This window comes from Schistocerca serialis, chromosome 8, assembly GCF_023864345.2.
Source record: "Schistocerca serialis cubense isolate TAMUIC-IGC-003099 chromosome 8, iqSchSeri2.2, whole genome shotgun sequence".
NCBI lineage: Eukaryota > Metazoa > Arthropoda > Insecta > Orthoptera > Acrididae > Schistocerca > Schistocerca serialis.
In genome coordinates, this window is record NC_064645.1 from 453,974,405 (window position 1) to 453,999,723 (window position 25,319).

At 43.0% G+C, this 25,319-nt stretch overlaps 1 protein-coding gene and 1 non-coding gene across 2 annotated transcripts in view; one reads left to right on the forward strand and one right to left on the reverse strand.

Annotated features, from left to right (window-relative positions):
* Window positions 1-25,319, forward strand: part of LOC126417064 (ETS domain-containing transcription factor ets-5-like) — a 240,332-nt gene that overhangs the window by 201,214 nt on the left and 13,799 nt on the right. The window lies entirely within an intron of this gene.
* On the reverse strand, window positions 22,270-22,343 carry Trnat-ugu (transfer RNA threonine (anticodon UGU)). Its single transcript has one exon. It is a non-coding gene; the product is annotated as a tRNA-Thr (tRNA).

Here is a 25,319-nt window from a genome sequence, read left to right on the forward strand (position 1 = left end):
AACATTTTTTCCTGTGATTAGAGTCTTAATGTGAAGAGTGATTTTGTAAGGTGAGGACTAAGGCTCCCTTATGCACTTATTCCTATATTGGTGAATTCAGACGTCAACAAAAAGCAATGAATCTCCTGTGGACTTACAGCGTCTTCCAGAAATAAATTTCTTTAGGTGTGGAAATAGGTGGAAGTCAGAAGGTACAAAATCTGCAGTCTTGAACAGGGAGGGAATAGTTTCTTTGACAATGACACAGCCGACATCAAGCCCCTCGTTACACTGACCAAACTTACGTCCCGTCTCTAATGACTCGACCTCGTTTTCGAGGGGAAACTAAACTCTAAAGCTTCCTTCTCTTTTGATATAAGATAGATATCGTTATCTTTCGCTGTTCCGAAGATTAGGTATTTTGTCAAGCAGACCCCTCACTATATGCCAGTAGACTTGGGTAGTATTCGCCATTTCTGTCTTGTTTCTGACTCTTTTACGTTTTCTTTTTTATAATCATTTTCTTATTTCTGTGAACCAGGCTGATGTTGCCTACTTTTTGCAGGAACACAGAAATAGTTTTTTTTGTTAACCTGTACTCTTTCATTTGGCAGAGAAGTTAAGAAAAGTGTTTCCCTGCAATTTTTTCATCTTCATAATGTTGTTTTACTTTCAGTTGAAATTCTAAGACCAATAGTGATAGCTACTTTCACTAATAAGTGAAAAGCGTTAGTTTGCTTTTGTTCTACAGTATTACTTTTATTGTTTTCACCGGTTTTCGGCCTAGAAGGCCATATTCAGATATGTCTCTAACATTTGAGTATCTGAATCTGTTAGACGTGCTGAGAGTGTTGCAAAGCCATCTGCAAATGCTGCGAAATTGATTTTACTTCCATTCAGTTTCCTCTCTGGCATTGTTGACTCCACTTTGTTTCTTTTCTTTTGAGCTCCAAATTCCAGATTCTAACAGTTTTTTTTTTCTAAAAACAGTTCTACAGTTAGGGTTCTTTCTTCTCATCACCTTGTGTTACACTAGCTTTTATATCAAGCAGCTGAGATATAGTATTTCACCCATAAATTTCACTTTACCTATTGTATTTGTTCAAGTGTCACGAATTATGTTTGCTAATTTAGATTTTTTTATACGTCAGCTATTGTTCTAAGCTTTGCAGGACGATCAATAACAATAATCTTCTTTTACTTCCCACACCACTGCAGCCATATCTTTTCCTGCATAGTAACGACTTCACCTTCCGCGTAGTGTGTCTATCGGCTCCATTACTCTGGTTTGATTGGAGTTTTGTGTCCGGCTAAAAGCGCTAGATCCATTTCCCCTCCGCAGTGACGGATTTACGTTCAAAATAAGAAGGGTTCTTTTTAAAACAGCCTAACCGCGTCTGAGAAGTTCAAATGTTCCTTTGTTTTTGATCATCCTTAGACTATTGCGATATTCATCCGTCATGAAGGTTTTTCTCGGTTAATCCTGCATGTAAAATATCTCGGACTCTTTCCTCCCACATGCCATCAGCTATTTCAATCTCTGCTTATCCAATACCGTGTTGTATACCTTCATGAGTTTTTCACCTCAGGTCGCAGTTCAGAACGTCCTTGACGTGGGGTCATCTTCAACAGAAGTACGGCCATGATGAATTCATCTATCCATTTCTTAATTGTTGAAAATGAATGAGCAGGCTCCACATCAACAGTCGCGGAACATAGATGTTTTTCTGTTGTGGATAAACAAATCAAAACAAATAATTTTATGTGGAAGCAGTGTTCCAGTTAATCATTTAAACAGAAACATACAACACGACTGCGTTAAACAGCCATGTAGATAAATCTATTCTTTAGGTTTAGTTGGCACTAGACACTCATTATTGTACAATACATATCAATTTAACGAAGTAAAATTTCATCGATATCAACGTTATTGCTTTAGCGGTAAAGAAGAGGAATATTTATGAAGTGGAAATGAATATTCAGATGCACAGAACAGAATTTTTGTCACCTACAGATATTGCCCCCGAAGTCACATGACCATGCCAAGACCTAAGTTCTGCCCGTAAGTCTCCTGCAAATCTGGAATGTCATTACTTCATTCGCACATACAGATTCTGTTCAGAAACGTATCCTGAGTTTGAATCGTAGGCATCTCAATAATTTGCATTCCGTGTGTGGCATGAACCTGCATTAAATCTTCAATGAGATAAATGTAAAGTTATTTCGTTTGTTTGAGACGAGTTTTACGCCTCAGATGTCATTTTTGTGATATAGGAAAAGGAGGATGTTTTTTTTGGGTTTTGTACTGCACTTTATCAACTGCGTAGTATCAGGTTTAATGTATTACGCTGCAGCGACGTTGGAAAATGGCTTCCTAGTGTCCCGAGGAACTTCGAAGTTCGAGCTATGATAGGCAGCAAATTATCGATTTATCACACTGAGATATTTTTAAGAAAAAATTCTTCCTGTTTCATTTTCTGGTAAAATCTTTTTAGTATCCCCTTGTCCTTAGAAAAACTGAAACATTAGTCACACTCACACGTCCTTCATGCCACTGGTATTAATACTGGTACACAGCTAGTGCATGAGGTTAAGTAGAAGGGAGAGGATTAGGCCCAACTAAGGGTTGAACATCATTGGTGGCCAAAATTTTTAACATTTTGTGCTTAAAAGATCAATCAATCCAGTCAAGAAAAATTTACTTGTAAGCTTTCAACAATAAATTTAAAAAACACGTTAAGAATAACAACAAAATGTCAAGATAATTTCATAAATATGTACTTCCCCAAAATGTGCTGCAGTGTTTACTTTTCAATCAAGTATCTATGCTCAAAGACAACTTTGCACCTAACTATCACTGTACGGAAGCCAGTATTTTCAACAATGCATATCACAGAGGCAATGAAATTTGTTGTAGTTCCCTGAGACTTAATTGCTTATCACTAAGTTTCAATTAATGCCATTTAACTATTACAACATTAACATATTTTTGGTACAAGCTTATATGACAGAAGAACAATGTCAAAATTTTATACAGTACCTATGCTTCACAAGACAACTACAACAAGAGGAATTTGTGTGACAAACAATTTAACAGTTCAGCTCATCATATTTTCTGAGAGCCAGTTTAATGATTTACAGTTTGCTAGGTACCACAGAATGTTCCACAACACCACTCACCAAAGAAATGAAAACTTGTTAAAACAATGACCTTAAAATTTACATTCAGTCCCCCCCCCCCCAAAAAAAATACATAATTAAAAAAGAAAGCCAAAACAAGTACAATGTTGCACGCATTTTTTTTCCCCCTGAGTACTCTTTACCGTTGATCAAGACCTCAGAATCCAATCGACTGCACCCAGGTAATTACTCGCCTTCCAGAAAACTAAGACAATTCTGCGCTTGGCGCTAGTAACTGCTAGTATTACCTGGCAAAAAAAGGATCTTTAATTTCAACAAATAATTAAATCGTAAATGATTTTTAACCCCTCAATCATGGTCATTGTTTATTGTGGTGAAATAGTCATTTCAAGCGAAGCGCAAAAGCTGTACTGTGTTGAAAGACTGATCTGTGGCGTATTGCCAGATCTAGGTTAGGTCAGAAAAAAACAGTTCGGTTGTGAGCTTTCAAAGCTAACGAATGCGAAAATAGTGACCTACTGTTCTTTAGGAAAGGCTGAGGCCTGAACAGAGGAAAGTGAATAACTTGAACATCGTAATATTTTTTTCTCGCGATGAGAAGGAAATCGTCTCATTGTTACGTCATTGCAAATCAACTGCTACTCCGCCATCTTAATTCCCTTAATCGCTCGCGATAGATGTTACCGACATACACTCAAGGTTAGAGCGTTGACGCTATAGTTTTAATAACAATCACTTAAATTAAAGGAATACTGCCGCAGTTGCTTCTACAAACGCTAAATATGCAGAGTCACAGTGATAATTAGGCTCACAAGCATTATTAGCCATGCAGTGTAAATGGACGCTAACAAGACATCAAGCCAAGCTGCATTTACGTTCACGCGAGACTAACATTCAGTTTTGACGACTTGGAAAAGTCTTACCGAAACTGTACAAGGCGGATTACTTTTTGCGCGAATTAGTTATAACTCAAAAAGCGTACCCGTTTGGGAGACATAATAAGTTAATGTGAGAGGTAAGTAGCTTAGGATTTTTAACGGCAGTAAGCTAGCAGCACTTGCCTGGATCACGTTACTTCGCTCGAATCCTGGCTTCCATCCACTACTCACGGACGCGTTGAAATGTTCATGAAAATCTGAGCAAATCCACATTCGAAATAAGATCACTCACAGTTCGGAATAACCACTGCAGTTTGATATCAAAATTCAGATACGGGTGCGCTTTATACACTCAACGAAGTACACCATCCAAAAACCAAATATGTAGACCTTTACTGAGAAACTGTTTACATCATTCCACTTGTCAGCATGTATCACTCCAGTTAAAAATGATCGCAGCCGCTTTGCCTTCCAGTTCACACAGTTCTCTCCTGATTCGGAGACTTCGACGCAAATGAAAATATTTCTCCCTCCTTTCCGTCACGACGCGGCTGCTACAAAGAAAAACGATAAACACTCGCGAATTTGTATTGCAATAATCTAGCGCGACCTCCTACTTCACGAGACGAAGCAAACAAATGTTAGAAAACTATTCATCGTAATAACTTTCACGTCTTTTAACCCAAACGAAATATGCGTGCACCCTCTCTCGCGGCCGAAATTCGACTCTCAGTTATTTCCAACAATATCTGCTCACCATCTTGACTGCGATTATCGATACCAGTGTTACTACAGTACCCCTACAAAAATATTTTTATTTGCTTATTGCCCTCACATCAAAAGTAGATGATACCTCGTGTAATGTTGTCCGGAGCTCCAAGGTTTGTAACTGAATGCTAGGTCATAATATGGCTTTCGCTGACATCTTTGGAGGGGGTCAAAAAATTATTTTTTGTATTCTCCAACACACACTTCTGTGTCAGATAAATACAGAGCAGTGGCTGAAAAGTTTTGGCGGCAGTCGAGAACGCATGAGTAATAAAACTTGTGGCCAACTGCATATACCTTGGTTATCAAGCAAAAAACTCTCAGAAAAGCTAAGAAAATGCACTTCCATTGGAATTCTTGTTTCGATTTCTGCATTATACGAGCGACGGAGGGACGAGGTGCTTACTGATAAAAGAAGTAAAATGGTCAAAGAACGGCACTCCATTCACGAATATATTTTATTTTTGGATTTATCAGTTAAAAATTCCATTTTTCCAGATGTTGTCTGTCACATCAGTGAAACTCCACAACGATTACAACCTCATTTAAGCTTCAAGTGAAAGTTAAGAAGAGCTACAGCAAAGGTTATAGGCAATGTGAATGTCATCCGATAAACAGGTTACATGTGAAGTTAGAATTTGTAATATAGAAAGCTATAACGTATTAAACTGAATTTATTAATTAAGTGTAGCTGTTGGACAATGGTATCCCTCAGATAATTATTATTAGTGTTGCGTGTAGCAACGCTTTTGAGAACCGCCACATCTACAAGGCTTTAGCAAGGCAGAGGCTCGCCAGAATCAGACAAGAAGCAACCACCGCTCGTAGTATTTCACGTACCACTCGAGTTGCGCTAATTTTAATGACAGATCCTAGGTTCTGAGGTTTTTGTGATCAGTTTTAGCGTTGACTCATTAGTCATCTCACTCCATTTAAGCTTCTTCCTGACATAAACAGTAAAATTGCGAGTGATAAAATCAAAGGCAGACTCGAAATACGATGTATTCGGCGCCCGGAAATAGCTGCACGTATTATCTCAGTTTACTTACAAATGCAGTGAAGTTACAAGGTGTACAACTTTGCTTCGTCCGTTTGTCGATAGGTGGCGACAACGGTAAGCAGTGGTCGAAAGAAACAGATCGCAGACGTCAGGCAGTTAGCTTGGACCTCGGTCAACATAACCTCACTCAAACATTAGTCGATTTGTGTCTGCATCATAAAGTTGTTCTTGATTGAAAATGTCAGTTTACGGGCCTAATTCTCGTAATTTGACAGAGGTGTTACTGTTTTGTTTCAATATGAAGAAAACAGCGGCTGGATCTCGCCGAATTCTCTCAAGAACGTATGGTAGGGACGCTGTTAGTGAGAGAACGTGTCGTGAGTGGTTTCAACGCTTCAAGAACTGTGCTTTTAACGTCATAGACCGGCATAGTGGTGGAAGAGAGAATGTTTTCGAAGATGCAGAATTGGAGACACTGCTGAGTGAAGACTCGCAACAAACTCAAGAATTGGCATGATTAGTGGTAGTGACACAGCAAGCCATTTCAAAACGTCTCAAGGCTATGGGCATGATTCAGAAAGAAGGAACTTGGGTCCCGTGTGAGCTGAAACCAAGAGACGTTGAACGGCATTTGTGTGTTTGTAAACAGTGGCTTCAGAGACAAAAACGGAAGGGATTTCTGCATCGCATTGTGACCGGGGACGAAAAATGGGTTCATTACGATTACACTAAACGCAAAAAATCGTGGGGATATCCCTGCCATGCTTCCACCTCGACAGCGAAACCGAATATTCACGGCTCCAAGATCATGCTCTGCATTTGGTGGGACCAGCTCGGCGTCGTGTACTACGAGGCGTTAAAACCAAGTGAAACAATCACAGGTGCTCGTTATCGAACGCAATTAATGCATTTGAGCAGAGCATTAAAAGACAAACGGCCGCAATACAGCGAGAGGCACCATAAAGTGATTTTGCAGCACGTCAACGCTCGATCCCACGTTGCAAAAGAGGTCAAAACGTACTTGGAAACGTTAAAATGGGAAGTCCTACCCCACCCGCCGTATTCTCCAGACATTGCTCCCTCTATCAGCTGTTTAGATCAATGGCGCATGGCCAGGCTGACCAACACTTCCGATCTCATGAAGAAGTCACAAATTGGATTGATTCGTGGATCGCTTCGAAAGATGAACAATTTTTGACGCTGGATTCGTATACTGCCCGAAAGATGGGAGAAAGTAGTGGCCAGCGATGGAAAATACTTTGAATAATACTTATGTAACCAATTTGTTTCATTAAAGCCTCAAATGTTGGGGAAAAAACGGCGGAAACAAAGTTGTACACCTTGTGCTATACAGTCTTAGATGACGCTCGCCCTAATGGAGAGCTCTAGTTTCATCAGAATGTTTTATATTCGTGATATTACGTAAACTGAAATGCAGATAGTGTTAAATAATAAGGAGCTAATTCAACGAACCAAAACGTACCCACGTGCGTTGCTGGTGACGATCAAGTGAGTGCTCGAAACGTATTTGTGCAAAAAAAAATATTTGTAATTAGCAAATGACATCGACTCAATCATTTAAAAAGTTTATCTTATCTGTCTTATAGTTTGGTAAGCTGCAACACAGTTTCTCGAACATCCCCCGTGGCCAGTTAATCGATAAAACAAATCAACTTTAGACTGAGCTGAACAGATACACAATAAGTAAATATTTTCTTGAACTTTAGTCGAGGACACTTCTCAGAGGAGTCATGTGGCGTTAGCTGGTGTTTCAGCTTGGTAAGAGCATCGCAGCGGGCCTGAAAAGTTAAGAACCAGTTACGAGAAAAGGGGAGAGGGCTGGTGGTCGATGATGTAAATGTGGTCTGTAATTCTACGGTGCAAACGTAGTGGTGGAATACAAGGAGCGAGGATGCATCTCTACAAAGATTGTCACTGCTGACTCGTGTAATATCTCCAGCCCGCAAAACTGTCCAACGATGTATGCTCGAGTTTGTGGCACTCGTGCGGAAATGGAATGTCTTGACATTTCTGGAGAGCTCTGGACACTTCAGGTAGCGCCGCGTGGGGAAACCGAGTGGTTCGAGGCGCCATGTCACGGATTGTGCGGACCCTCCCGCCGGAGGTTCGAGTCCTCCCTCGGGCATGGGTGTGTCTGTTGTTCTTACCATAAGTTAATTTAAGCAGTATGTAAGTCTAGGGACCGATGACCTCAGCAGTTTGGTCCCTTAGGAATTCACACACATTTGAACTTCGGGTAGAGTTTTTGCTTACGCACTCCTTTGCTTCGCCAGCTCACAACCACACTGTCGCATTCTAACCTAACCTAGACCTCGTGATAAGGTACAGATCAGCCTGCTGCCACAACCAGGTTTTCTGTTTTCACCTTCGACGGCTTCCGCACAAAAGTGTCGATCCACACTAGCGTTCCAACCGCATGGGTTCGCATTCCTTCGCATTTATTGGTGACCCCCACTCGTCAGTCCACACATTTGTTTGCATCCAGTAATGTTTTCCTACACATGTTCCTGTTCGAGACGCTAGGTGTTCTCCTTTCTGCGTCTTGTGAGTTGAATACCGAGTCAGTTAAACCGGAATGTTGGTGCACCTCGGCAGTTTTCAGATTAACAAAGCTCTGTCCAAGGTAAAATATGCAATAGACGATAGCAAAAAAAAAAAATAATAGTGTGGCCGGGAAGGGATCGAATTCATTCAATATCCGATCTCGCACACTACATCTACGCATACTAATGTACTCCCGTCTGTGGCACAGGGTATTTCTATTGTCGCTGTCATTTTCCTCCTTCACTGTTCCATTCGTGTATGGGTAGCTTAGAAGTAGGTCTAGATATGTTCGGTGTGACTAAGTAACTTAAATCGCTTAATAGAGGCAAGCCCAGCTTGTATACAAATTAGGTTCCTTTCATATATAAGAGCTCCATACTTAGCAATCACATACAACCGCTCTCTCGACGAAAAATACGTACCTAAAGACTGGAATGTTGCATAGGTCACACCGCTACTCAGGAAAGGAAATAATACGCTGAATTACAGACTCGTCTCACCGATGTATATTTGTACTCGTAGTAGGATTTTGGAACCTATACCGTGTTCTAGCATTATGAAGTGCTCGAAGAAAACGATTTATTGGCACATAGTCAGCACGGATTCAGAAAATATCGTTCTTGTGAACAAAGTAATAAGTGCTATCGACAGGATATCTCAAATTGGTTTTATGTTTTTACATTTCCAGAAGGCTTTTGACGCCGTTCCTCATAATTACCGCCTCAGTTGTGTGACTGGATTTGTGATTTCCTGTAAGAGAGGTCACAGTTCGTAATAAGTGACGAAAATTCATCGAGTATAATGGAAGTGATTTCTGGTGTTTCGTGAGAAAGTCGTTATGGGCCCTCTGCTCTACAATATCTGTAAGGGGCATTCAAATGAAACTCGGTCACTAGTGTACAGTAAAGGTAATGATTTTATTAACTCAAAAATGTAGTTATCCACAGTACACATACTCAAAAACAGTCGCCAAAACTGTTGGCACATTTATCCCATTGCGACACGAGCCGGTCGATTCCAACCTTGAAGAAGTTAGTAGGCTGCTGTCGGATCCAGGCCTGGACCCAGTCATACACTTTATCGTTCGTCGCGAATAGACGTCCGCGAATAGCTTGTTTTAGAAGTCCAAACACATGAAAGTCACATGGTGAAAGATCGGGACTGTACGGTGGATGTTCCAGCGTTTCCCAACGAAACTGCTGCAATGCCGTCTTCACCGCATTGACCGAGTGTGGGAGGGCATTATCACGCAGGAGCGAAACGCCATTGGACAACATGCCTGGGCGTTTCGACTTGATGGCTCGTCTAAGGTTCTGTAAAGTGGCTTGAAAAGCTGGGCATTGATGGTGGTTCCCCGTTCCAGGAACTTGACAAGCAGTAGGTCCTTGTGGTCAAAAAAGGAGGACATCATGACCTTACCAGAACTGGTGTATGCGGCCTTTGATTTCTTTGGAGGTGGTGAAGTAGCATGTTTCCACTGCTTGCTCTGCCGCTTGCTTTCCGGTTCAAAATGTTGACACCATGTTTCGCAACGTGTGACAACATGCGACAGAAAGCCGTATTCCTCCTCATGATAACGTAGCAGATGACTCAAAGACAGCGTCATTCGAGTATTACGCTGTTTGGCGGTTAGTTGGTAGAGAACCCACTGCGCACAGATTTTTCGAAAGTTCAAGTGTTGATGCATTATGGTGTGGGCGGTGCCCACGCTAATACCCAGTAACCGATGGATCTCGCCCACGGTGGTTCTGTGGTTGTCCAAGACTAAAGCATTCACTTCCGCAACCATTTCTGGTGTGATGACACAATGAGCCTGTCCAGCGCGGGATTAGCCGAGCGGTCTGGGCGCTGCAGTCATGGACTGTGCGGCTGGTCCCGGCGGAGGTTCGAGTCCTCCCTCGGGCATGGGTGTGTGTTGGTCCTTAGGATAATTTAGGTTAAGTAGTGTGTAAGCTTAGGGACTGATGACCTTAGCAGTTAAGTCCCATAAGATTTCACACACATTTGAACATTTGAGCCTGTCCAGGACGAGCATCGTCTTCCAGTGACTCGCGTCCCTCCAGGAATCGTTTGCGCCATTCCACATTTGAATGACTCAGACTGTACTCATTGTGCACAGCCTTCATCTGTCGGTACATTTCACGGCCTCCAACTCCTTCCACCGCCAAAAATCGAATCACTCCTCATGTTTCCTGCTTACTCGCCTGCATGTTCGGTAGTGGACGATAACTTGCGTGACCACCTTCTCGTCGGCGTGAAACTACACTGGCGCTATGCAACATCAAACGGTGCGCACGCGTCAGTCCCTCTACCAATAGATGGCGCCACCATACCCGCAGTTACGTGGTGCCACCTTACGTGTAAGGCAAAAGTAGACGCACTGACCAGGTTTCATTCTTTTTTTTTTCTTGATTGTATTTCAATTCCCCATCGGGGCGGGCTGGCGGCAGCATATGCGCTGCTCTTCAGCCGAAATACATAGAACAAACAATAGAAGACATTTAAAAATAACAAAGGAGAGAATATGGTGAACATAGATATAAAAAAGGGGGAACATCATGGAAGGCAATAGACAAAATACGGGGTGACCGTAAAATGGAGATAAAAAACTGTTAAAACTGTTTAAAAGTAGCACACACAAAAAGCCACACACTGCGACAATTAAAAGAACACAAGGCACAGTATGACTGGAGCATAAAAACACTGACGGCGAACCTCAAGGCAGTACACAATTAAAATCACACCTCTTGACGCACAGGAGAAACAGCACTAAACACAACACTGATGTGGCACACTGACGATGATCAAAACAGAGGATCTGCCAGGCGCTAGGAGATGAGAGAGACCGGAAAAGGGAGGGAGGGGAAGAGATGCGGGAGATGAGCGGGGGGCACGCTGAAGAGGGCCAGGTAGGGAGGGATGTGGGAAGGAAAGAGGCAAGTATGGGGTGCAGGGTCTCAGGGGAGGGGGGGGGGGGGAAGGAGGAAAATCCGCTATGGGAGAAGGAAGGAAGAGGAAAAAAGGGGGCCCTGGGGAGGGGGGGGGACAAGGCCAGGTTATAGTTGGAATGAAGGGTAGATGTCACGGCGAAGTTCGTCATCCGGGAGGGAGAGGCGTTGGAAATTGCCCTGATGAACGAGATGGAGGGTGTGGAGGTGGAGGAAGGAAGGGATACAGCGATAGAGGCGCGGCAACGGGCGGGGGGTGGAGAGGAAGGAGGAAACCAGAGGATGGGGGAGATCAAGCCTGTGGACAATGTAAAGGATGCGGAGATGTTGGAGGAACAGGAGGAGGTGGGGGAAGGGGATCAGTTCATACAGGAGCCGTGTGGGGGAAGGAAGGTGGATAGGGAAGGCAAGGCGGAGTGCATGGCGTTCAAGGATTTGGAGGGCCTTGTAAAAGCGGGTGGGGGCAGAGATCCAGGCAACGCTGGCATAACAGAGGATAGGTGTGGAGGATGGTAGAAGGATGCAATCCCCATGTCCGGCCAGACAGGAGTTTCAGAAGGCGGAGGCAGGAATGGGCTTTCTGCTGGACGGTCTGGAGATGAGGGGTCCAGGTGAGGTGTCGGTCGAGGGTGAGGCCAAGGTATTTCAGGGTGGGGGTGAGCTGGATGGGATGACCGTAAAGGGTGAGGTAGAAATCATGGAGGCGAAAGGAGCGAGTGGTGCGGCCTATGATGATTGCCTGGGTTTTGGAGGGGTTGAGACAGAGGAACCACTGGTTACACCAAGTGGTGAACTGGTTAAGGTGGGTTTGGAGGGTACGTTGAGACCGTTGAAGGTGGGATAGAGAGCCAGGAAGGTGGTGTCATCAGCATACTGGAGAAGGTGGACTGGTGGGGGTGGCTTGGGCATATCAGCTGTATACAAGAGATAAAGGAGATGGGAGAGGACAGAACACTGGGGGACGCCAGCCGTGGGATAAAAGATACGGGAGTTGGTGTTGTGGAGGGTGACATAGGAAGGACGGTGCGAGAGGAAGGAAGCGACCAGACGGACAAAATTGATAGGCAGGGCATAGGTTTGGAGTTTAAAGAGGAGAACGGGATGCCATACACGGTCATAGGCATTTTGGAGGTCAAGGGAAACAAAAATGGCGGAGCGACGGGAGTTGAGCTGGAGGGACAGAAGGTGAACAAGGTTGAGGAGTTGGTCTTCAGCAGAGACCCTCCTTGGTCGGAAGCCACAGGTTTCATTCGAATGAACCTCTTATATAAACGATTCAGGAGACCAACTGATCAGCCCTCGTAGGTTGTTTGCAGGTGATGCTGTCGTTTACCTTCTAGTAAAGTCATCAGAAGATCAAACCAATTGTAAAATTATTTATACATAGTACCTCTATGGTGCGAAAAGTGGCAACTGACTCTACATAATGAAAAGTGTGAGGTCATCTACTCCCCCTCCCCCATCTGCCCTTGGCTGTGGTGTGTCATCTTCGTGCCGACTTTTTAGTGCAGTGTTTCCAGTGATTGTTAAGTGTTGTGCGTCTTTTTCAAAGTGTTGCGGACGGACATTATACTGTCTCTGGGTGTGATTTTTATATCTCTTGCGAACAGAAACCAGACTGTCGCCGTGTTTTTTTAATTGTCTGTCTACTATTTTACTTGTCTGCTTCCTGTGTATTTTATTAGTATCGCCCACCCTTTGTTTTATGTTTTAACTTTCCACAATTTCCTGCTGTTTTACAATTTAAGTCGCCGTTTTATCGCCTGCTTTTATTGTTTCTTATCTTCCTCTTATGTTTTAAAAATTCTGTAGGCCGAAGAGCAGCGTACTGAGCTGTTGCCAGCCAGCCCCCTTCGGGGGGAATCGAAATTCAATAAAGGAAAAAAAAAGTCATCTACATGAGTCCTAAATGGAATCCGTTAAATTTCGGTTTACAAATGTAAAGACTGTGAATTCACTAAAAACATAGCGATTCCAACTACGAACAAGTTAAATTGAAACGGTCACATAGATAAAGTTGTGGGGAAGGCGAACCAAAGACTGTGTTTTACTGGCGAAACACTTGGTAGATGCTGCAGGTCTACTTAAGAGACTGCTTACACTAAGCACGTCCGTCCTCTTCTGGAGTTTTCCTACACGATAAGGGGATTGACGGAGGACATCGAGAAATTTCCAAGAAGGGCAGCTCATTTTGTATTATTGCTAAGTAGAGGAACGAGACTCTCCGATATTATACGCAATTGGATGGTAATAATTCAACCAAAGGCATTTTTCGTTGCGGCGATATCTTGTCACAAAATTTCAATCATCAAGTTTCTCCTCTGAATGTGAAACTATTTTGCTGGCGCAAACCTACATAGGAAGAAACGGTCATCGTAATAAAATATAATGATCAGAGTTCGCACGTTTTGGAGGGTGTAACGGTAGAGGAAGTAGAGAAATAGTCTAAATCTGGTTCAATTAATCCTCCGCCAGGTTCTTAAGTGTTAATTGCAGAGTAATCACATAGATGTAGCTGTTGGGTGGTGCGCGGGGAGAACAAGGGTCGGCAAGCCTCTGTGTTAGCTCTAATTTCTCGAACTTTCTCCTAGTGGTCATCTCAAGAGACGTGTGTGGGAAGAAGTAATATATGTTGCCCGACTCTTCCTGGAAAGTGCGCTCTCGAAACTCCAGTAGCGAGCGTCTCCGCGATGCACAAAGCCTCTCTTGTGGCGCCTGCCACTAGGGTTTGTTGAGCATCTCTTTAATGCTCTCACGCCTGCTAAACATTCCAGCGACAAAACGCACCGCTCTTCGTTGGAACTTCTCAACCTCTTCTGTCAACCAAACCTAGTAGGCGCCCCAAACTGACCAACAGTGGGGGGAGAGTATTGTACCTTAGAAGACTTTTCACAATTTCGCTTCTAGCCAGCTCCGTAATAGAAGTTTATTATATTTTGTTATTCATTTTTAAATGATGGCATTCACTTTTTATGCGCCTCAGTCTTTTTTCTGAAACTACGAAAATTACTCTGGAAAATTAAGGGTTTTTACTAACGTATAACATGTTACAAGGTACAACATGGCCATGTATCTACGAAAAAAAATATTCGACTGAAATTTAAGAGCCTTGCAATCGACGAAACCTTATTTAATAGACAATCTGTTACATTACTACTCTACTAAACACCAAGCAGCAAGTGAAGTCAAATTAAGTAGAAGTATTATCTCAAGCCATTTACAAGTTAAATACATTTTGAAATATAAGCTGTTCGAAACTAACACAAATTTCCAATTTCAAGACAAGTACAATTGTTAAGAAGTTTAAAAAAAATTCAGAACATTTGCAATTATCACACGTTCCACTTTAAAAGACCTTTCTCCGCGTCGAAGTACAGGATGGTGCATGACAGTATGGCTTAATTATTCACACGTTATGTAAATAGTTCTAAAAGCGTATAGCATTTTACTCACCACAGAATTCTCTACCTGAAGAATTAGAAATATATTCCAAATAGTTTTCATATACAGGGTGTCACACGCAGAATGGTCACTATTCAGGGGCATGACAGAAACGATCATTCGAAGAAAAAAAATGGTAAACATTCCTTGTTTTGCGAGGAGGTAGTACGGAGCAAAATGAGAAAAAATTGTATTGTAAACGTGGGCTCTGAAGTGCACACCTTAAAAGCTGTGAGCACTTGTTCATCCTCCCTGATATGAAAACCATTCTTTATACTGAACGAGTGATCATAGCTCTTAAGGTATGCGTTTTAGAGCCCTTTTTTACAAGAGTTTTTACTTCTAATGATCGTTCCTGTGGTATCACTAAATACTAACTAACCCTCCTGGAACATAGGCTATTACACAGCACTTAAATGAGTAGGACATGAAATACTTACAAATGCTGCGCAAAACACAACTTCATGTCTGATAACGACAAAAACTGTAGAAAATGCCAGAAGTTGCTTACGCCGGTCTCTAGAGCGCATTCCTTCGTGGGATTCTAACATCAGTCACTAGACTGAAGTATCGACCAAAGTACATCATGTATTGCTACACACACTGTTCTCCAGGCACAACACTCGCCCCTGCTCAAGAATTGGTTGAACGAAGCTTTTTTAAGCCACAACTTTCGAGGATGAAATACATTTCGTTAACATTCTTCCAATGAATCTCAGCGTGGCATCATGGAGTTCGTGACCCGCATCTCCAAAACGTTTTTTACTTTAAGCGTTTACGTTTTTACGTACGCAAATTCGCAGTTTCTCAGCTGACTTTCGGATAATAAAGTATAGGGTGTCCATAAAGTCTGCACGGCATATGTCAATGCGGTAGTCAAATTATTCCCACACAGCTGCTGTTATGGCCGAGCAGTTCTAGGCGCTACAGTCTGGAGCCGCGCGACCGCTACGGTCGCAGGTTCGAATCCTGCATCGGGCATGGATGTGTGTGATGTCCTTAGGTTAGTTATGTTTAAGTAGTTCTGAGTTCTAGGAGACTGATGACCTCAGATGTTAAGTCCCATATGCTCAGAGCCATTTGAACACTTTGAACAGCTGCTGTTACGCGATGTCTCAATTCATTCATTGTTGTTGGTAACGGAGGCACATAAACAGAGTGCTTTATAGACCCCACAAGAAATAATCACATACAATCAGGTCCGATGACCTTGGAAGCCAGTAATGCAAGGCTGAATCATTTGGTCCAGTGCGACCGATCCATCGTTCAGAAATCCTTTGATTTAAAAATTCCCACACTTCCAGATGCCACTGTGGTGGTGCCCCATCCTGCTGGTAAATGAAGTCGTTCGAATCAGTATCCAGTTGTGGGAAAGGAAAGTTCTCAAGCATATCGAGATGTGTGCTTCCTGTAACAGTGTTGTCAGCAGAGAAAAATGGACCATACACCTTTCCCCTGAGAAACTGCTCAAAACACATTAAATTTTGGAGAGTCCCTCTCGTGTTCTAAACTTCATGTGGTTGTTCTGTACCCTATATTCTCACATTATGACCGTTTATCTTTCCATTTAAATGGAATGTTGCCTCGTCACTAAACACTAAGTGTGGAAAAAAACTGTCATCCTCCACCTTGCCAAGAACGAAATTACAGAACTCCACACCTTGTTGTTTGCCACCTTCACGAAGAGCTTGCAGTAGCTGAATTTTGTGCGATTTTATGCGAAAACGTTGACGCAACACACGCCAGACGGACGTCGGGAGCATGCTGAGCTGTCGAGCTGCGCGGCGAACGGATTTCTGCGGACTCCTAGCGTTTGACGTCTGTGTCAGACACTCTGGGACGGCCCAGCGATTTGCCTTTACGCAAACAACCTGTTCCTCGGAATAGTTCATGCCATCGTCTAATGCTCTGTGCTGTAGGAGGATCCACACCATAGTACTACGAAAGTTGTTATTCACCCGCAATGCAGAAAACGTAGAACACAAAACGCTTTTTGATGTCCCGAGACCATTTTTACTAGAACTAAAGTGGGCGCGCACTGCTGATACCTAGCGGGAACCATGTAAAACTCGAGAGACTGTTCACATATCTCAAATAACATAATAGTTATGATTTTTTTTTGGTACACCCTGTATTTTCAACGTGATCTCCGTGCTTTTCGATGTATAATTTGATGCGCTTTGCAAGATTAAGGTGAACTCAATGGAATAGGACTGAATTGCCGTCGATTTTAGCGCACTGACTCGTAATGCGTTCTGTCAGGTGGTTTAAATATGTAATCTTCGTCGAGTAAACTTTCTCTACCCCAGAACAAGAAATCAAGGGAGAAAGGACTGGCAAACGAGCGGACCAGTCCACATGACCTCTTCTCCCAATCTAGTGCGGAAAATTGTCATCAGCCACTGGATCTTCTGTAGACAGAGCCATCATTCGGGCTGGAAAAAAGGAACAAAATTTATTAAAACTATAAGGATTTATTTTATTATTATTTATTTATTAGTATTTATAGAATATTTACTAGAATTTATTAGAATTTCCCATGTGCCCAGACTTTGTGGACACACTGTAGAATATCTCGAAAATTCCATAGACTTCCAGTATCAACAACAAGCTTTGCTTGACACAGGATACTTTTCAGCTGTTTACGGGAAGATGAAAAGGGAAACGCCCTTCACTAAAGAAGTTATAACGGCGAGGCGGATTCCCGGACGCGTACGGGGAAACGGCGCTTGCCTCAGTCATACGCAACACGATCATGTAGTGTAGTGACCACCTTCTACACACGTGCGTTCACAGTCATGAAGAACTGACCGCAATGTGCGCCAATACAGTTTTGTACTGTTTCAGTTATAACGTTGTCAGAGTTGAGATAGCTCGTTACTTTTATTGTTCTTAGATGAATCTCATGACACATTTACTTCTCCAGTTGTCAGAGGCATCCTTTTCAAATAATGTGTTTCTCTGCACTGAAATTTCTTGCACGTTATGCTTAAGCGACGTACTAAGCATTGATGTCAACAGATTATTATTCACAATGCTACCTTCGGTGATGGGTTGATTTATTTGGGGGAGGAGACCAAACAGCGAGGTCATCGGTCTCTGGGATTAGGGAAGGACGAGGAAGGAAGTCTACCGTGCCCTTCCAAAGGAGACATCCCGGCATTTGCCTGGAGCGATTTAGGGAAATCACGGAAAACCCAAATCAGGATGGCCGGACGCGGGATTAAATAGTCGTCCTCCCGAATGCGAATCCAGTGTGCTAACCATTGCGCCACCTCGCTCGGTTATATTATTCACAGAATGCAGGCTTACGTGACCGGTATTTGCGGCCTTGGTGATTCTGTTTTATGGGCATTAGAACGTAAGCAGAGACATATTTCTTTGCCTGATCTTTCGTCTTCCACCGATGGACACATCATCAGAGGCTATAAAGATTCAGATAGCAGTTTCAGATTTAAATAAGCTCAGCGAGCCGAACTTTTTATGTGCACCCATGCAACGGTCGCTTCGTGACGTCATCGGACCGGCGCTTATTATCGCGAAGTCGCGCCGACGTTCGTTACGGACGTTATATAGAGGGGAAGAGTTGGCGTTTTTGCTGTATCTATCGCTGAGGCCCACAACTAGCATGACTGCAATCCTTCTTTTCTGTTGAAATTGATTTTGTGCTTTTGAATTTCTGTGGCCTCTCTGTAAATCCTAGCGTAGTAATGATTGGATCTTGAGAAAATCTCGGAGAAAGGAATTTGATGGTACCCTGGTCTTAGTGCACGATCTGCTACTGCAGCTTTATCCTTGTTTCCCAGATAATAATTGGTGTTCCTCAAGCAGAGAATTAATTCTTTTTGTAGTTCCTATGTACACTTGACCGCATGTGCTACGGTTTTTGTACAGACCTATTCCTGTGATAATAGGCGGCAGGCGTACGTCCTTCGCACAGTTCAAATATTCATGCCCCATTCTTATTGGTTTAAATGCTGTGTCAACACCGTGTATTCTTAAGAGGCTACTCGACTGGTACTATTCGTAAGTGTTTATACGACTGAGAGAAAAACCTTTTCAGTTTTCAGCAGAAGCTCTTTCAGGGAGTAGTGCCCTACTTGTCACTTTGTCAGAGAAACCGTTTCTTCTGAAAGCAATTTTAAAGTATCGAGCTCTTTCTCCAAGTACTATGTTTGACAGATCCTTCTAGACCAGTCCAGCAATGTTTTAATCATTCCTTTTTTTCTGCATGGGTTGCTGATTTGAAGTTTTTGAAGGTATGTATTAATGTGAGTGGGCTTTCAGTAAACTTGGTGGCCCACGGTTCCGTCAGCTTTCCTAAGTATCTTTCTCCACGATCTTAGGCAGCAGTCTGATGACGTCACTACCTGCGGTAGGGTTCTCGCTTCCCGCGCCCGGGTTCCCGGGTTCGATTCCCGGCGGGGTCAGGGATTTTCTCTGCCTCGTGATGACTGGGTGTTGTGTGATGTCCTTAGCTTAGTTAGGTTAAAGTAGTTCTAAGTTCTAGGGGACTGATGACCATAGATGTTAAGTCCCATGGTGCTCAGAGCCATTTGAACCATTTGAACGTCACTACCCGACCGTTGCTTCGATACACATAAACAGTTCGGCTTACTGAGCTTGAAACTGCTATCCGAGTGTTTGTAGCCTCTGACAATGTCTCCAGCATTTAGAGGCGAAACGTGGGGCTCAGAATTACGCCTTGGACCACGGTCTAACGCCAATAAAATAAAATTACAATGGACGCAATTTTTTTTATTATTATTCGAATTTTCGGACCTCATGACCACGTGAAAGACAAAACATTCTTTTTCTTTTCTTTGGATCACCACTACTCCTTCATTCTTCCTCTCTGTTGTTCTCTTCTTTCCTCTGCCTATGGCCTCCTCTCTTCTTTCGTGTTTTCTTCGGGAAACCTCTGACTTTGTGCACCGTTTTCCTGAATTCGTGCGTGTTCTTTGCGTCCTTGTCTGCCATTGCCAACTCCTGTAGATACTTCTTAACTTCTGTTAACTACTAGTTTTAGGTTTTTGTCAAAGAAGATGATTTTTTTGTCTTGTTATCCATTCTTTTTAAGTGGCCATAAACTGTAATCGTCCATTTTCTAATTGTATCTATTATATTCGGAGTTTTTTCAAATACTTCCTCGTTACTTCTCAATTCCCAAATCCGACTGTCATACCGTAACGCAGTTTTTTTCGATTTATTGTTGTTTCTTCAAATGGTTCAAATGGCTCTGAGCACTATGGGGCTTAACTTCTGAGGTCATCAGTCCCCTAGAACTTAGAACTACTTAAACCTAACTAACCTAAGGACATCACACACGTCCATGCCCGAGGCAGGATTCGAACCTGCGACCGTAGCGGCCGCGCAGTTCCAGAGAGTAGCGCCTAGAACCACTCGGCCACTAGGCGGGCTTGCAGTAACATTTCCATCTTTCCGGCTCTATTTATTTTAGTTGCTTTATTCAGAGGATTTCGCAGGCACATTAAAGGAAGTGGTGACGGCTAACTGTCACCTGCCATTCTAGCTTTGCAATGGGGGCGAGCGGCTGTTGAAGTACGCGCGCTAATTTCGGTCCGCCGTTGCGAGCAGAGCGGGTTAGCAACGGCCGCTCGTGGCGGGCAGCTGGCGCCAGTGAGTGCCGGCGGCTGGGGGCCAGAGGTGGCGCGCCAGCAAAAAAGTGCGCAGCGGGGGCCGCCTTCCGCGAACTGCGGCGGCGGGCGGTGCGTGGGAGGCCTGTGGGACGGGGTGGGGAGGGGGGCGGAGGGGCGGCCCTCTCCGGGAGAGGGGCTCCGCAGTCCACAGAGGCGCGCACAGCCGCACTTGCTGGTCGAAAGTATCCGGACGGTGTGCGGACATTTACCACGCCGGACATTTACCACGATTTGACCTGCTCCGAAGGGTTGGGTCCCTTGTCTCCCCCTCCTCCTCCTCCTCCTCCTCCTCCTCCTCCTCCTCACCCGCCGCCTGACCCCTGGAATTCCCGTAGACTGTCTCCAGTCACCGAACTTACACATTAAAGACTTCTAGAAAAGATATTTGATCATTTCCTCTGTCGCTGACAGGTCAGGCACCTCTGCAACATGAGTTATTTGATAGTGTAATTTGAGTTGCTTTGCAACACCAGGGGTATCTACTTCTACAGGGTGTTACAAAAAGGTACGGGCAAACTATCAGGAAACATTCCTCACACACAAATAAAGAAAAGATGTTATTTGGACATGTGTCCGGAAACGCTTAATTTCCATGTTAGAGCTCATTTTAGTTTCGTCAGTATGTACTGTACTTCCTCGATTCACCGCCAGTTGGCCCAAATGAAGGAAGGTAAAGTTGACTTCGGTGCTGCAATGGACGAGGCAATTCTTCGTGCAGTTGACGATAACCCTAATGTCAGCGTCAGAGAAGTTGCTGCTGTACAAGGCAGCGTTGACCACACCACTCTACGGAGAGTGCTACGGGAGAACCAGTTGTTTCCGTACCATGTACAGCGTGTGCAGGCACTATCAGCAGCTGATTGGCCTCCACGGGTACACTTCTGCGAATGGTTCATCCGACAATGTGTCAATCCTCATTTCAGTGCAAATGTTCTCTTAATGGATGAGGCTTCATTCCAACGTGATCAAATTGTAAATTTTCACAATCAGCATGTGTGGGCTGACGAGAATCCGCACGCAATTGTGCAGTCACGTCATCAACACAGTTTATCTGTGAACGTTTGGGCAGGCATTGTTGGTGATGTCTTGACTGGGCCCCATGTTCTTCCACCTACGCTCAATGGAGCACGTTATCATGATTTCATACGGAATACTTTACCTGTGCTGCTAGAACATGTGCCTTTACAAGTACGACAAAACATGTGGTTCATGCAGGATGGAGCTCCTGCACATTTCAGTCAAAGTGTTCGTACGCTCCTCAACAACAGATTCGGTGACCGATGGGTTGGTAGAGGCGGACCAATTCCATGGCCTCCACGCTCTCCTGACCTCAACCCACTTGACTTTCATTTATGGGGGCATTTGAAAGCTCTTGTCTACGCAACCCCGGTACCAAATGTAGAGACTCTTCGTGCTCGTATTGTGGACGGCTGTGATACAACACCCCATTCTCCAGGGCTGCATCAGCGCATCAGGGATTCCATGTGACGGAGGGTGGATGCATGTATCCTCGCTAACGGAGGACATTTTGAACATTTCCTGTAACAAAGTGTTTGAAGTCACGCTGGTACGTTCTGTTGCTGTGTGTTTCCAGTCCATGATTAATGTGATTTGAAGATAAGTAATAAAATGAGCTCTAACATGGAAAGTAAGCGTTTCCGGACACATGTCCACATAACTTATTTTATTTCTTTGTGTGTCTTTGTGTGTGAGGAATGTTTCCTGAAAGTTTGGCCGTACCTTTTTGTAATACCCTATATATGGTATGTTCCGAAAGAACAGATACCATCGGTGACCGTGCAGCTCGTTAGAATGAAATTACAATGAAATTAATACCCTTAGCTGCATACAGGCGTTGATATAAGTCAACGGGGACATTTGAAAATGTGTGCCCCGACCGGGACTCGAACCCGGGATCTCCTGCTTACATGGCAGACGCTCTATCCATCTGAGCCACCGGGGACAAAGAGGACGCTCAGATGGATAGAGCGTCTGCCATGTAAGCAGGAGATTCCGGGTTCGAGTCCCAGTCGGAGCACACACTTTCAACTGTCCCCGTTGATTTATATCAACGCTTGTATGCAGCTAGGGGTATTCATTTCATTGTAATAACATTAGCGTGTCCAAACAGTGCTGTATTTCTAGTTAAGGCAGGCCTTGGGTGAAATTTGAGCCCAGTTGGATGGGGACTTAATTGGAAAGTTTACATTTCAGATACATTTACACTGACCAGGACAAAATACCGTGCTGATGCCAGTGGCGGCGTGCAAACGCACCTTCGCGTTGTCTCGCAAACCGATCGTCCGCGGCACACTGTTTAGTGAGACGTTTTTGCTTCTGTGGGTGTTATCTACACTTTCCACCAGCGTCGGTTTTCGCCATTTGCTGCGTTAAACCCTGTACAGACTGTTTGTGTCGCTCGGATCTTAAACTGGCACCGATTCCAGAACCTTGTCATCAGGTTAGAGAAAACGCGCCAGCCACAGTCACGTACGGTTACTACAGACGGTGTGTTAACAAAGTTCGTATCGTCATAATTGATATTGCTCTTGATATGGCTACATGGGCACGGCCCGAAAGCCACTAAATTGGAGAAAAGCACTCATAAGTAATACTCCATTTGCGATTAATGCAGTGGTGTCTACCATTTCGCTTCTTTTTCTTATTACTGATACACTTGACAAGCACACAGGCACGTAGCCGGCCAGAGTGGCCGAGCGGTTCTAGGCGCTACAGTCTGGAACCGCGCGACCGCTACTGTCGCAGGTTCGAATCCTGCCTCGGGCATGGATGTGTGTGATGTCCTTAGGTTAGTTAGGTTTAAATACGAGGGCTATCCACAAAGTACATTACGTTTTTGAATTAAAAATAAATAAAGTATTGAAAATTTTTTTTATTATATACAGATGAAAGCCACACTTAAATACTACTTTTCTACAAATTTGTCATTTAAATTAAGGCACTTATCGTAGCGATGGACGAGCTTGGAAATTCCTTCGTCGTAAAATTCGGCCGCCTGCGCCTTCAACCACGTGGTTACCTTTTATTTATTTATTTATTTAGCTATTTATTTATTATCATCCCAATGATCACATTTGTGATATAGGATATGTCAGGGTACATTTTAACAACTATATAATATCTTTACAAAATTTGTATCTGTGCTGTATTCATATTAATTTATCTTATGTTTAATACAATATACAACTAATAAGTGTTTTTATAACATAATTTATTATGCACTGACGTAATTTCATTTGTCACATTAACGTAAACATATATTTTATACAGTTGCGCAGAGATATTCGCTTATGCTGTAATAGCATTTGTCAAGCATGTGGTTCTTTAGAACAGTTTTAAATTTATCCTCATTTTCCAGCTCTTTGATATGTTTTGGTAGTGCATTAAAAAGTTTGATGCCTTGATTACATACATGTTTCTGGCTTTGGGTCCTTGTTACAGCTTGTATGTGGAGATCTTTACATTGTCGTGTATCGTAATTATGGAAGTCTGTATTGGCTTCCATTTTGTCCTGATTTCTTTTGATCACCAACAGGCATTTCAGAATGTATAATGATGGAATTGTTAAAATTTTCAATGCTTTAAAAAGGGGCCTACAATGTGTTTGAGGTGGGCTGTGGGTCATTATCCGAATAGCACGTTTTTGTAATTTGAAAATCTCATTTAGACGACAATTTGTTTTTCCCCAGAATACTATCCCATAGGATGCAATGGACTGAAAATAGCCAAAATATACTAATCTGGTACAGTCATTACTACAAACTCTTGAAATTATTCTAAGCACAAAACATGCTGAATTTAGTTTTAGTGCTAAGTTCACCACATGGTCCTTCCAATTAATCTTCTCATCAATGTGCATACCCAGGAATTTTGCACACTGTACTCTTTCAAGTTGTTTGCCCTCCATGGTGGGATTCAGGTCGTCCTGTTCACTTATTTTTCCATATCGCACATAATTAGTTTTTTTTGCATTCAGTGTTAGCTTGTTAGCACTAAACCATTTTTGTATATCTTGTAGGACATGGTTCACAGTATTGTGCAATGACTGCTTTGTATCACTAACTATTAAACTAGTATCATCAGCAAATAACATGATTCCAGCTTTTCTCTCTGACACCTGAATATCATTCATGTAAATGAGGAACAGCAAGGGGCCTAATACACTTCCTTGGGGTACTCCTACTGTGACCTCCCTTGGATCTGATCTTAGTTTAATTTTTTGATTAATATTTGGTGCTGTAATTTCAACCACCTGCATCCTCTTTTCCAGATAAGACTCAAACCACTTTTTTACCAGTCCTCTGATACCTATAGCTTCAAGCTTTTTCAAAAGTATGCTGTGGTCAACAGTGTCAAAGGCTTTTGACAAATCTAGATTTATCCCAACTACACTATTTCCCTCTTCCAATTTAGTGATTATTTCTTTTGTGTATTCTAGTACAGCTGTTTCGGTACTTCTCCCAGCTTGAAATCCATGCTGATTACCGTTTATCAGGTTGTGCATATTAAGATAATGTGTGACTCTATATTTCATTAGTATCTCTAAAACTTTAGAGAAAGTTGAGAGGAGTGAGACAGGTCTGTAGTTTTCTATTTTAAGTTTATCACCCTTTTTTAACAGGGGAATGACTTTAGAAATTTTCAGTTTTTGTGGAAACACGCCCTCAGCCATTGACAAGTTTGCTATGTGCGCCAATGGTTTCGCTATCTGATTAGCTGTTTTCTTTACTAATATTATTGGCACCTCATCTACTCCAGCTGACATCTTGGACTTCAGACTTTTAATCACTTTTAAAACTTCCTTTTCGTTTGTTGGAACTGCCATCATACTGCTGGCTGCTTTGGGTGCTTCCATCTTAATCTGCTCCCCAAGATTCCTGCTTAATGTCTGGGGTACATTTAAAAAGTAATTATTTAT